The 12,500-nt window shown below is 41.3% G+C and overlaps 1 long non-coding RNA gene across 1 annotated transcript; it reads left to right on the top strand.

Annotated features, from left to right (window-relative positions):
- The first annotated feature begins 3,104 nt into the window (after positions 1-3,104).
- Positions 3,105-6,646, top strand: LOC121718116. The gene is made up of 4 exons (XR_006033852.1): positions 3,105-3,176; positions 4,281-4,454; positions 5,034-5,080; positions 6,551-6,646. It is a non-coding gene; the product is annotated as an uncharacterized LOC121718116 (long non-coding RNA).
- Positions 6,647-12,500: the final 5,854 nt, after the last annotated feature.

Here is a 12,500-nt window from a genome sequence, read left to right as displayed (position 1 = left end):
CTTTGCCAGTAACTCATATTGACTTTTTTTCTTTGGCTGTGTCATACCTCTTATTTTTTTTGTCATCACAGTGGTTTCTTTAAGTGCCAAGCACCCAGTATCACACCATCACACTAACTACAGTATTATTGCACAGGGTATTCAGATGATGTTGTTGAGAACCATTGAAGCTGTTTTAAATGGGTCATTCCACTCTGTTTAAGGAAAAAAATCGGGGGTTTTGCCACAGAATTAAATGACCTTTAAAAATGCTTCGAGATTATCTTTAAAAATGGTGCTTTGTGGTGGGTTTATTGATAGTACCCCAATGCTCTGTCGTATGCACACTGCACATCCGGCATAAAAGCATTGAGTTCACTGTGACTGTTTCTCTGTTTCGCCAGAAGATAATTAATTTTATTGTAGTGTTGCCGTAGTGACATTAGGGACCATGCGCTGGTGCCACAGAGTTGTTCTTTCAGGTCATCAAGAATATTGTGGAAAAGCGTGTTGGTTCAAGTTATCCCTGACCTCAGTATTTTAAAAATCCTGGTTATGGCCTTGTTGGCATAGGGACCATGTGCTATTGTCACAGAGTTCTTTCAGGTCATCATGGCCTTGTATGTATTTTAGAGAGACACAGATGGCTGATACATAGCCCCATTAGAATAGGTTTTGGTGAAAAAAAAAGAAAAGACACTATTGTGATTGACCCCTTTGTCAGTGTCTCATGAATATTTTTTACATCTTGCAATGACATTGTAGGTCTTTTTGTCCACAGAAAATACCAAATCTCATGTATAATTTTATATTTTGCACAACAGTGAAGGTCTTTCTCTCCATTGAAAATACCAAATCTCATGTATAATTTTACATCATGCATGGCATTGAAGGTCTTTTTTTTTCTAAATAGAAAATACCCAAACTATTCTCATAATATAATAATAATTAGGGCTGTCAAACGATTAAAAATTAATCTAATTAATTACATACTCTGTGATTAATTAATCTAAATTAATCGCATATTTAATTTTTGCTGTGAAAGTATTTTAAATATTTAAATTCAAATAAATCATTGAATAATCAGCATTAGTGACATTAAAGTTCAAAAACTCTTTTATTATTATTTTCACTGTTCAAATAATTGCCATAATAATCTATGATATGACCTAATATGCTGAGGAAATAAATTCAAAAGTGCTTCAGGCCACAGATATAACCTAGGGGACACAATGAAAATAAATTAACACTCCCCTCAATGTCAACACTTATTTCTTTGCATTGATGTGTGACTATAGAGTTGATGAACTCCGGTGATATGCAAATTCCTTGCTGCAGACATTGCAGAGGACTTTATTTTCAACACTTTATAACACCATCAGGCCGTTTTTTAAAAGTAAATGTTCCAATCAATGATCCAGGCAGCACATGTTCTTCTTTCTCCTAGTCTAATTTTCACTGACTAGAACGGCTCGGGGTCACTAATTCTTTTAATCAGTTATTTTTTCTCAAATGAATTAATCGAAATTAATCAGTTATTTTGACAGCCCTAATAATAATTAATGTCATAAACTATGTTTGTATGTATCCTCAACTACTTAAAGCTTAATTAATTAAAAATGTCTCCAAGAAAAATCTCAGGCACTCATGAGGATTTAATATTTTTAAAGCCTTTATTCTCACATGACGTTTTTTGACATATTAAAACATATTTTTTAAAGAAATGTAAATCCAAATGAAAATAAAGGTGTTTAAAATATTGTCACCTTCCTTAAATAATGGCATAAGTCATTTCTTTTCAGTTTTTTTTTTTCAGAAAACACAAAAAAGTTAACCAAAAATTGAATGATGATGATTTAGGCCAAACATTGTCAAAAAATGACTCATGCCATTATATTAAGAAGCTGACGATATTTGATCCTCATGAGTGCCTCAGATTTTTATGGAATTATTTTAAACTTCTTTGTCCCCTAACTGAAGAGCACCAGAGGAACATCCAGTCCTAGCAGCACTCATTGCAATTTGTTTTTGGCTTTCTTAATTGTTTTACATATTGACAGATTTTTGTTGTTGTTGTTGTTTGAAACCTCTCTCTCTCTCCCTAGACTGAAGCAGTGTTGTCTGACGGCTGACGCCTGTGCAGGTCTGTGGTCCGCTCTGTGCTCGACCCACTGCCCCCTGACTGAGCTGGACCTGAGCTGTAACACCCTGCAGGACTCAGGAGCAGAGTCCTGCACGGGTTCGGGTACCCGCGGGTCGGGTCGGGTCGGACACGGGGGTGACACGGGTCTAAGTCGGAATTGGCCTATAAACATCACGTGCATACGTAACAATATTTTCTACATAGTAACACATCCTAAATAATATGCCTGCAATTCAAGTTGATAAAAGCATTTGAAATGCACGTTTCGTATGTGCCTTCCCAAAACAGGCTCCTATACTTTCACTTTTAAAAATCACATGCGCGGGATCTGCCTGCAGTCTTTCAGAACAAAGTGGCTGCACATTGATTAAAAACGCCTAAAGATGACTCTTTTGACATGTTATGGTGGAGAGAGCATGCTCGCTTAATTCCCAATATTGCCTAGATTGTGAGATTGACATCCCTGCAAGCGAGCGAGATTTCTCCTATAGTGTCACACATCTTATGCATATTTCCATAAAGTTTCACAGGCTAATGCATAATCCGGTGTAGGTTATGACCGAATCATTCTTTCATTTAATGTAGGCTAGCCTACTACTGCTGTTAATAAGTTGTGTGTGCAAGGCCGTGTTTGAATTCTAAATTAGGCATTTGCGTGGCGATAGCCTTGTAGACGCATCTGCTTGAAAAGTGGTCAAATGTTATCACTCGGGTGTTGAAAAGTAGCGCAGGCTACCACAATACATCATGTAGGATATGCCTGTCAACTTCAGCTGAAGTTGGATCTGCAATGTTAATGGTTGTGTTATTAGTTGCTTAAACGTGTCTGTTAAACTCGGGTACGGGTCGGGTGTCAGTTTTATTTAATGCGGGTCGGGTCGGGTACGGATTTTAACTAGCTCTGGTGTCGGAAAACGGGTCGGATGCGGTTTTAAACATGACGGGTACGGGTGGGTGCGGATTTAAAAAATTGGACCCGTGCAGGACTCTGCTCAGGAGTGGTAGTTCTCTGTCAAGGGATGGAGAGTCCGAACTGCAAGCTGGAGACGCTCAGGTGATTTTGTTTATATGGTTTTATTTTGTGTATATGTGTCCCTGAGCTAAACAATTATATTATCATTATATATTAATTATACATCAGTTAACAGTGCTAGTAAGATGCATGTTTGTTTATATGTATTTTGGTACACTATCTCAATTGCCTTAATCATAAAATAAAACAGACCGCAGTTCGCTGAATATCCTGAGGGAAATTTGTAATAAATGACCATGCATTCAGACTGGAGAAAGAATGTCAGTTAATATTACTGGTAACATAACACGTTGTAGACTAGTACCTGTCCATGTTAGTTAATATTACTGGTAATATAATACATTGTAGACTAGTACGTGTCCATGTTAGTTAATATTACTGGTAATATAATACATTGTAGACTAGTATGTGTCCATTTTAGTTAGTATTACTGGTAATATTATACATTGTAGACTAGTACCTGTCCATGTTAGTTAATATTACTGGTAATATAATACGCTGTAGACTAGTACCTGTCCATTTTAGTTGATATTACTGGTAATAGAACAGGTTGTAGGCGAGCACCTATTCAGATGCATTTTGGGGGGGAAAATATCTGAATAAAAATATCTCTCTTGCTGCATCCTTAGCTTATTTGTACAGTCTATGATTCTTGGGAGACCAACAGCTGTCCCACTCTTTCACGTTTACTTTGTGTCTCTGTGTCTGTGTCTGTGTCTGTGTCTGTTTGTCTGTGTCTGTCTCTGTGTGTCTGTCTCTGTGTGTCTGTCTCTCTGTGTCTGTGTGTCTGTCTCTGTGTGTCTGTGTGTCTGTCTCTGTGTGTCTGTGTCTGTGTGTCTGTCTCTGTGGGTCTGTGTCTGTCTGTGTGTCTGTCTCTGTGTGTCAGTCTCTGTGTGTCTGTGTCTGTCTCTGTGTGTCTGTGTCTGTGTGTCTGTCTCTGTGTGTCTGTGTCTGTGTCTGTGTGTCTGTCTCTATGTCTGTGTCTGTGTGTCTGTGTCTGTCTCTGTGTGTCTGTCTCTGTGTGTGTGTCTCTGTCTCTCCACACTCTTCCCAGTTCTATATCACTTACCTTTTTTCCTCTTTTTCTGTCTTTCTGTCTTTTGACCTCAAACTGTCTCCTCTCAGGTTATCTTTCTGTTGCGTCTCTGAGCGTGGCTGCATCGCCGTGGCAGCGGCCTTGATCTCGTGACCTGCCTGCCTGAGGGCGCTTGACCTGAGCTACAGTCACCCCGGAGACGCAGGGATGCGGGCACTCAGGGCAAGAGAGCAAGACCCCAACTGCCACCTCATGACCGTCAAGTACGCAGAGCGCCCATCAAATAGACACGCAACTTTTTCCCTCTTTTTCTTTATAATTTTCCCTTTTTCCTCTTCTTTTTCCTCTTCTTCTTCTTCTTCTTTTTCTTTGTGTTTTAGTCTACTTCTGTGTGTTACATTTGTACTCTATTAAAAGTTTGGTATGTTTTGTGATAGTGACGAGTACTGTGATATATACTGCATTGTAGAAGAAAATTGCTTCTATACATTAATGTGGTCATAGCAGGACAGCCAACCAAAGCTAGAAAGGTTGTTTGTTCCAACCAGCCATTTCTAGATCAAATTAGCTTTATTTTCTGTGGTCTGGAACATTCCAGTTGGACTGGAGTAGTAAGCCAGGTGTATGATGCTGTTTTTATAATCCTAGACCACCTTACACATTAATGTTATTATGTAAAATATAAATGACTTGTGTCAGTCAAAAGTGAATATTATTTATTTATAGTTTCAATCGTTGTATTAATAATGTAATAATTTAGATCATGCATGCATGGCTGTCTTCTTTTTAAATTAAATATTATGTTATTATTATTTGTTAGAATTATATTATTTTTACAACAGCTTTGATCATGGAGGAATATACTGTCTGACAACAGAATTAAGAAAATGTGTGTAAAATTAATGTTAATTATTACTCCTGTCCATCAAACACATCTCTGGGTCCTGCCCTGCCTGAGGTGTTGCAACCAAAATCAGTCAACCACACACACATCACTAGTACCCTTCCTAGGAGCATGGACGCAGCCCCTCACACACACACACACACACACACACACACACACACACACACACACACAAAGACAGACACACACATGTACACACACACACACACACACACATCAAAACCTTTCAACTAGTGTACGTGCAGTATATATATTCTTTGATGTTTCACAGGATCAGACATTTCCTCTCTGTCATCTCCGAAGCATCTGTGTACACTACATGTGAGCACACACACACACACACACACACACACACACACACACACATATGCAACATTAACATTCAATCGCATCTGTGTACACATGTGAGCACACACACACACACACACACACACACACACACACACACATGCAACATTAACATTCAATCGCATCTGTGTACACATGTGAGCACACACACACACACACACACACACACACACACACACACACACACATGCAACATTAACATTCAAATCGCATCTGTGTACACATGTGAGCACACACACACACACACACACACACACACACACACACACACACACACATGCAACATTAACATTCAATCGCATCTGTGTACACATGTGAGCACACACACACACACACACACACACACACACACACATGCAACATTAACATTCAATCGCATCTGTGTACACATGTGAGCACACACACACACACACACACACACACACACACACACACACACACACACACACACACACACACACACACATGCAACATTAACATTCAGTCGCTGGTGCTCAGTTTATCATTTCATATCCTTATTATTTCTCCCAATCCAGCCATCTCTCCTCTAATCTCTCAAATTCAAATTGAAAATGCTTTATTGGCATGACAAGTTCACTCATATTGACAAAGCAGTTATTATACAATAAATCTGAACATATCAATAGATTTTCATAAGAATAAAATAGATAAAGTAAAATACAATGCAGTATATGATAGTATATATATGTGTGTGGTGTATGTGTGTGTGTGCGTACGTGTGTGCGTGTGTGTGTGTGTGTATGTGCGTGTGTGTGTGTCTGTGTGTGAGAGAGAGAGAGAGAGAGTTTTTTTTCTGTATGGGTCACTCATTGTCCCTCAGGTTGTGGCATGTTGATAAATATTGGGCAGCAAGAAATGCTGTGTCTCCTTCTCCTAATAGTATCTTTCATTTTGATACGTCATTGAGTTCATTAAAATTAGGAATTTCTTAATTGAATTTATTGAAGAAAAAAGCTTCTTGTGTGATTGAAAGATGTACATCTCTGCATTTCTCTGTCGATGTCTCTTTCTTTGTCTTTCTTTCTCTCTCTCTGTCGGTGTCTCTTTCTCTCTCTCTATCTCTCTCGCTCTCTGTCTCTCTTGCAGATGCTTGCATGCTCTCATTTAACCCTGAGCTCTCTCTTTCCGAGGTCAAACGAAGCGTGGCGTGTGTTGCGGAGGTCCACCCGTACCCCGACCGGCCCGAGAGGTTCACCCTGTGCCCCCAGTTGCTCTGTACCGAGCCGCTGTTCGGACGCCTATTGGGAGGCGGAATGGTCCGGAAGCAAAGTGCTGGTGGGCGTCTCGTACGAGCGTCTCGAGAGGAAAGCGGCCGCCGACGTGTCCGGGCTCGGTGCCAACGCCTCCTCCTGGGCGCTGGAGTGGACGGGGATCTCCGGCAGCTACCGGGCCTGGCACGACGAGAGGCGGGTGGACGAAATTTGGGCGCGGGCCAGTTATTTTACTTAGCCAATAGATGGCGGGCCAGAGGATAGGCTAATATTTAAACGCCGCTCCGGTGGTTGACCTGTTAGTCAACAGGCATCTACACGGAGAATGGATAAAAAATAACTCATTAACCATGGATGGGCCCATTGATGGTCTACTTGATTAATTACATGCTCTTGATTAACTCTGTTTTATGTCCCCTTTCAATATCGTGAATAGTAAGCCTAGGCTACAATAATTTTGGCAACGATAGACTGTTTAACACAGAGGGCCCTATCATGACATTCTAGAGTGCATCGTCACTCGTCAAAAGTCTATTCAAATTTAGTAGGATGTCCAGTTCACATTGGGAGGGGTTTTGTTATCAAAAGTGGAGCGCATGGCGTAACAAGGTGTTCCTAGGTCTTTTAATCAGTCATATGGGTGTGTTTGGGGCGTAACATAATTTTAAACCAATGAGAATGACATCTGTCATTCCCTTTAACGGCGCAACGCGCGATATGTCAAATAAATGCATCGGTATTTTGGCATTCAACGGCGCATTTGAAGGAGGCTGCTTGCGAGACCGTATGAAATAGTCATTCTTAAACCATGCATTACTAAAACCTAGCATAGCCTTCACGCATTTGCACTCGTCTATTATTTGAACTCATTGGCAAAGTGAAACTAACTTCACCAAGGTGTCAGTCAACGAAGACAGTTATATGCAGTTACTTTCACTATTGACTGACAATGGGTTACCACCGAAAACATAGGCTGGAAAAAGCAACACTTACCCTAATATTGCTCAAATGACTGAATAAAACAACATTTATCCTGCAGAGGAGTTGCTTATATCTAGTGACAGTGAGTCTTCAGCTGTGCTACATACGTGTCTCTCGCCTCTCCCCTAATCACTTTTAACCGTCATTACCAATTTGCAAATGATGGTGAATAACTACTCATCATGAGATGTACAGTATTTCGTAATATCTTTATTCTAATTATGTTTCCCATTGTAATCGTGCAATTTGTAATGCTTTGCATGGATGTGCGCTGGTGTGCGTTCATGAATGATAGAAGGATGGTGTGTGCACCTGCCAATATGACTGTTGACATGCGCTCTTAAAATAGCAATGAACAACTCGCCTTTGACTTCTGACCAGGTTTAGGTGGTGTATAATAGCAATTTTTAGACAACGCGCTAGTCCCCTCCCTAGGTTGTTTATTGCCACACCCCTGGGCGCAATGTTTAAAAAATAAACGTGCAAAATAGCGAATTAAACTTTGCGCGGGTGAATAACGAGCTTTACGCCATGCGCTGGAGCCCAAAATACAGCCCAGAGCCTTGTTTATTTTAGGCCTAATTAGGCTACTACCTTGGATAGTCTATCTTATTTTTATTCTTAAATACTTCTCCTGACATGACAATGTTACTATGCTTATTGTTTTCAATAAATATTAGCGTGTAGAGTGAGGAGCGAACTACAGATATAAGTTACGTGGGAGAAAATGTCTTCATTTTCTTGTGATCAAAAAGTCTAAAGCAGGACGTTTTTCTTTTGGGCTTTTTATGGCTTTAATTAGATAGGATAGTGAAGATTGACAGGAAGCGAGTGGGAGAGAGAGTCGGGGTGGGATCCGGAAAGGACCACGGGGGGAGAATCGAACCCGGGTCGCCGGCGTGCGGTGCATGTGCCCCAGCCAGTCGCGCCACTGCTGGGGCCTAAAGCAGGAAGTTTTACCGCGAAAGTAAAGCCTATAAAAAGCATTGGAAAGAATTAATTTGCGTTCATCTTAGCCGGTTTCACAGATAAGTATAAGTATATATACTTTTTTGATCCCGTGAGGGAAATTTGGTCTCTGCATTTAACCCAATCGGTGAATTAGTGAAACACAAACAGCACACAGTGAACACACAGAGAGGTGAAGCACACACTAATCCCGGCGCAGTGAGCTGCCTTCTACAATGGCGGCGCTCGGGGAGCAGTGAAGGGTTAGGTGCCTTGCTCAAGGGCACTTCAGCCACGGCCCACTGGTCGGGGCTCGAACCGGCAACCCTCTGATTACAAGTCCAGAGTGCTAACCAGTGGGCCACGGCTGCCCCTACAAGATGCAAAGCCTGTGTGTCTGTTCTGCAATGATGCGTCACTGTTTGAAAGGAACGGCATTAAAAGACGAAGCGGCACCTTCAAGGAGGCCTATCCACTCCCGACAGAGGCACAAAAGCGCAACATGCGCTGGCAGAGGATCAGGGATCAAAGGACCGGAACATAGTGCGTCTGGTGTTCTTTCTCATATTTGTGTAAACACACGTGGTCTGATTGGTAAATAGGCTATTTGTAAATGATTTAAAGAAAATTGGACTACAAGAATAATCTGGCAGGCCAAATAATATTACTGGCGGGCCAGCTTTGGCCAGCGGGCCGCCTGTTGCCAACCCCTGCCATAGAAGAACATTTACAAAGCAATAGTTCTTTGAAGAACCATTTAAGAAAAGGTATGATTTTGGTAGGGAAAGTAGAGAAAGTATTTCAACCTATTAGATGGCAGGAGCTAGACCAACGGATACCTTGTCTTAGCTGAAGCTAAGCAGGTGTGGGCCTGGTTAGTACTTGAAAAAAAAATCGATCCCAATGCCCCAGTGCAGTGACGGGGACAGTGTAGTAGGAGATGCCGTCCTTCGGATGAGACGTTAAACCGAGGTCCTGACTCACTGTGGTCATTAAAGATCCCATGGCACTTATCGCAAAGAGTAGGAGATTCCCCGGTGTCCTGGCTAAATTTCCAACCTGGCTCATTCCTAATCATCCCCCACTGTAATTGGCTCACTCACTCCCTCACTCTCCACCTCAAGCTGGTGTGTGGTGAGCGTTCTGGTGCATAATGGCTGCTGTGCATCAACCAGGTGGGTGCTACACATTGGTGGTGGTTAGTGAGGTCCCCCCTTCCATGTGAAGCGCTTTGAGTGTTGAGAAAAGCGCTATATAAATGTAACGTGTTTAGGTACTTTCATTAAGGACAAAATTCTGAGCAATATTACAGTTTGTCTTGATCGCTTTAATGCTGGCGTCGACTCTGACATCACGTTTTCAAAACAGTTAATACCCATGTCTGAACAAAAGCAAATTTTGCCTTCAAACAACACGTCCTGTCGTCAAATCACTGTGTGATTTCAATCAGTTATTATACACTGGATAACAAAATGCAAAATATAGTTCTCAAAATGAGCATTTTTGCTATGTCTGTCCATTTCTTTCTCATCTTTCTAGTATCAGAAAAAAACTGAAAAGACAAAATGTACTGAATAAATAATAATTGTATTCATTCCTCCCAAGATGTAACTGTCATTGATATTGACTGTAGACCTACAGTTAGCTAACCTGACTCTCGCCAGATGAATTTTGTTCCGCCTAGCTCCACTCATCCATCTGGGATCGATCTATTGGAGAGGTGTTTCAGAAGGCTGGGCTTTATCAAAAATCCTTGCATATGATTGGATAAGCCACTTGTCCGTCATCTATTGACATGATACTTCAACCACTCACATCGAAGCCAACCCGTGACGCTGAGAACAGTCTCACAGTCGCTTCTACGCTATGTCACATCTATGAAACTCCCGCCCTGCGTCCCGATTGGCTCTACCATAAAATCTGGTGCCGAAATCACTCTCAACGGAATCGATCCCAGATGGATGTGAGTGGAGCTAGGCGGAACGAAATTCATCTGGCGAGAGTCAGGTTAACAGTTAGCACCTAGACAAGACAAATTTCATTGAACTACAACTTCGTCGTTTTTCAGACATGGCCTCTCTTATGGATAATGAATGATTGCTGATTGAAGAATTGTGCAAAAGGAGTTTTACACAGGTGTATCAGAGATTCAGACTTACGCAAGGAATCTATACCTACCACCTGTGAAAAGATGTTTTCCTTTTGTTTAGAGTTTGGGGTCTTCGAATGACATCTGTGTGAACTGTTTTGCAAAAGGGTGTGAGAAATGTGTGAACCCCATGAAAACGTGGGAACACATTCGCAAGAGATGACTTCTGCTGTGCAAAGAAGGCGCTGCCAGGGGGAGTCTGAAGTCTAAAGAACAGGAGATGCCGTCGGATTCAGCGGTGAATGAATGCACAGGAGGATGCCACTCGCAATCACATACACTGTTGTTTAAAAAAAAAAAAGTTTGGGGTGTGTGACGGAGTGTGGTTGCCTCTACGGTTGCCATGCCAACGAGCCTGGCTCTTTGGTGTTGCGGTCAAGCAGTGGTACCCGGAGACCTGGTTTCAAGGCAGCCTGGGGTGACTGCTCTCTCCCTTCTCTACACTTAGATGTTTCCATTCCACTCCATTAAAGACCAGCTAACTGTTTCCTGATGACTGCTTACATGTTTAGTGCATCCCATAATTTCCCAACTATTATTTACTAATTTTGTATATTTAGTTGATATATTTAGTATTGTTAGTAATCGGTCATTACACACACAAGGGTAGGTCTCTACTGCCACTACATGTGCACTACTGCCGTAATTTCCCTTTTGCTATGAGGTTAATACATGGAGACAGTTAATATGGTATTAACATGGCTTTGTTTCTTTTAACTTGCATAAAACACTGCCCTGCGGCTTATACACAATGTGGCTAATACACAGGAAATTACTGTACTTTAGAGCCGTGTCTCTGGCCTCTGAACTCATTTTGGATGACGGTCCGTAGGGTGTGGCATGAATGGATGAATCTTCCTCCTCTTTTATGTTTTTTTTATTTTTTTTATTCTTATATGTTAAGTGAGTGTTGTACTTTGAGACCAAAGCTTAACCGGAGTCAAATTCCTTGTTTGTTTACACAAACCTGGCCAATAAAGCTGATTCTGATTCTGAAGTAAAACATAATCTCCCCACTTTACTATCCCCAGACTATAACAGTCCCTCCCCAATGCTCGACAGATTGGTAAGTGTCTCCAAAATGTTCTTTGTGATCAAAACACCTGAGATTTGTCTGTCTGTAACACTGTTTTATTTCAGTTTTCCTCTGTCACCTGTCTGTGTTCTTTTGCCCATCTTGGGGAAAAAAATGTTTTCTTTTACTCTGTCTAGACACATGGCGCACAAGCGAAAGTGTGCAAGCAGGGCAGACTGTAATGATTGATAATGGAACATGATATTATCAGCACGAGGCACAACTTGTTGCAGATAAGCATTCTATGTCAGGGCGGCCCATACTACAGGGGTCTGATTATTTGATCTATCATGCTGTTTAACCAAACCTTGGTTTAACTCGTTTTCTTTTTGTTTTTTGTTTGAAGGACTGCAAACTCTATCATCTGTCTCAATATTGGTTAAGTGTATGAATAATGGGCCATAGATGGCATGGTACAATGTAAATGCTCTTGCATCATTGTTTCTCTATTGGTCAATACAACATTATGGGAAATGGAAATATGGAGGTTGTTATGGACATGTTAGAGAAAACATGTATGCTTCTCTCTCTCTCTCTCTCTCTGTGTGTGTGTGTGTGTGTGTGTGTGTGTGTGCAACACAAAGAAAGAGAGAGATGGAGAGAGGGGGAAAAAGAGATGGAAAGTGAGGGGAGGGGGAGCTATGTGAGGCAGTCGAGTGCTTCTCTAGTCTG

Source organism: Alosa sapidissima, chromosome 9, assembly GCF_018492685.1.
Source record: "Alosa sapidissima isolate fAloSap1 chromosome 9, fAloSap1.pri, whole genome shotgun sequence".
In the NCBI taxonomy this organism is placed as follows: Eukaryota; Metazoa; Chordata; class Actinopteri; order Clupeiformes; family Clupeidae; genus Alosa; species Alosa sapidissima.
Note: the sequence above shows the minus strand (reverse complement) of the source record. Positions and strands in the feature narration are given on the sequence as shown.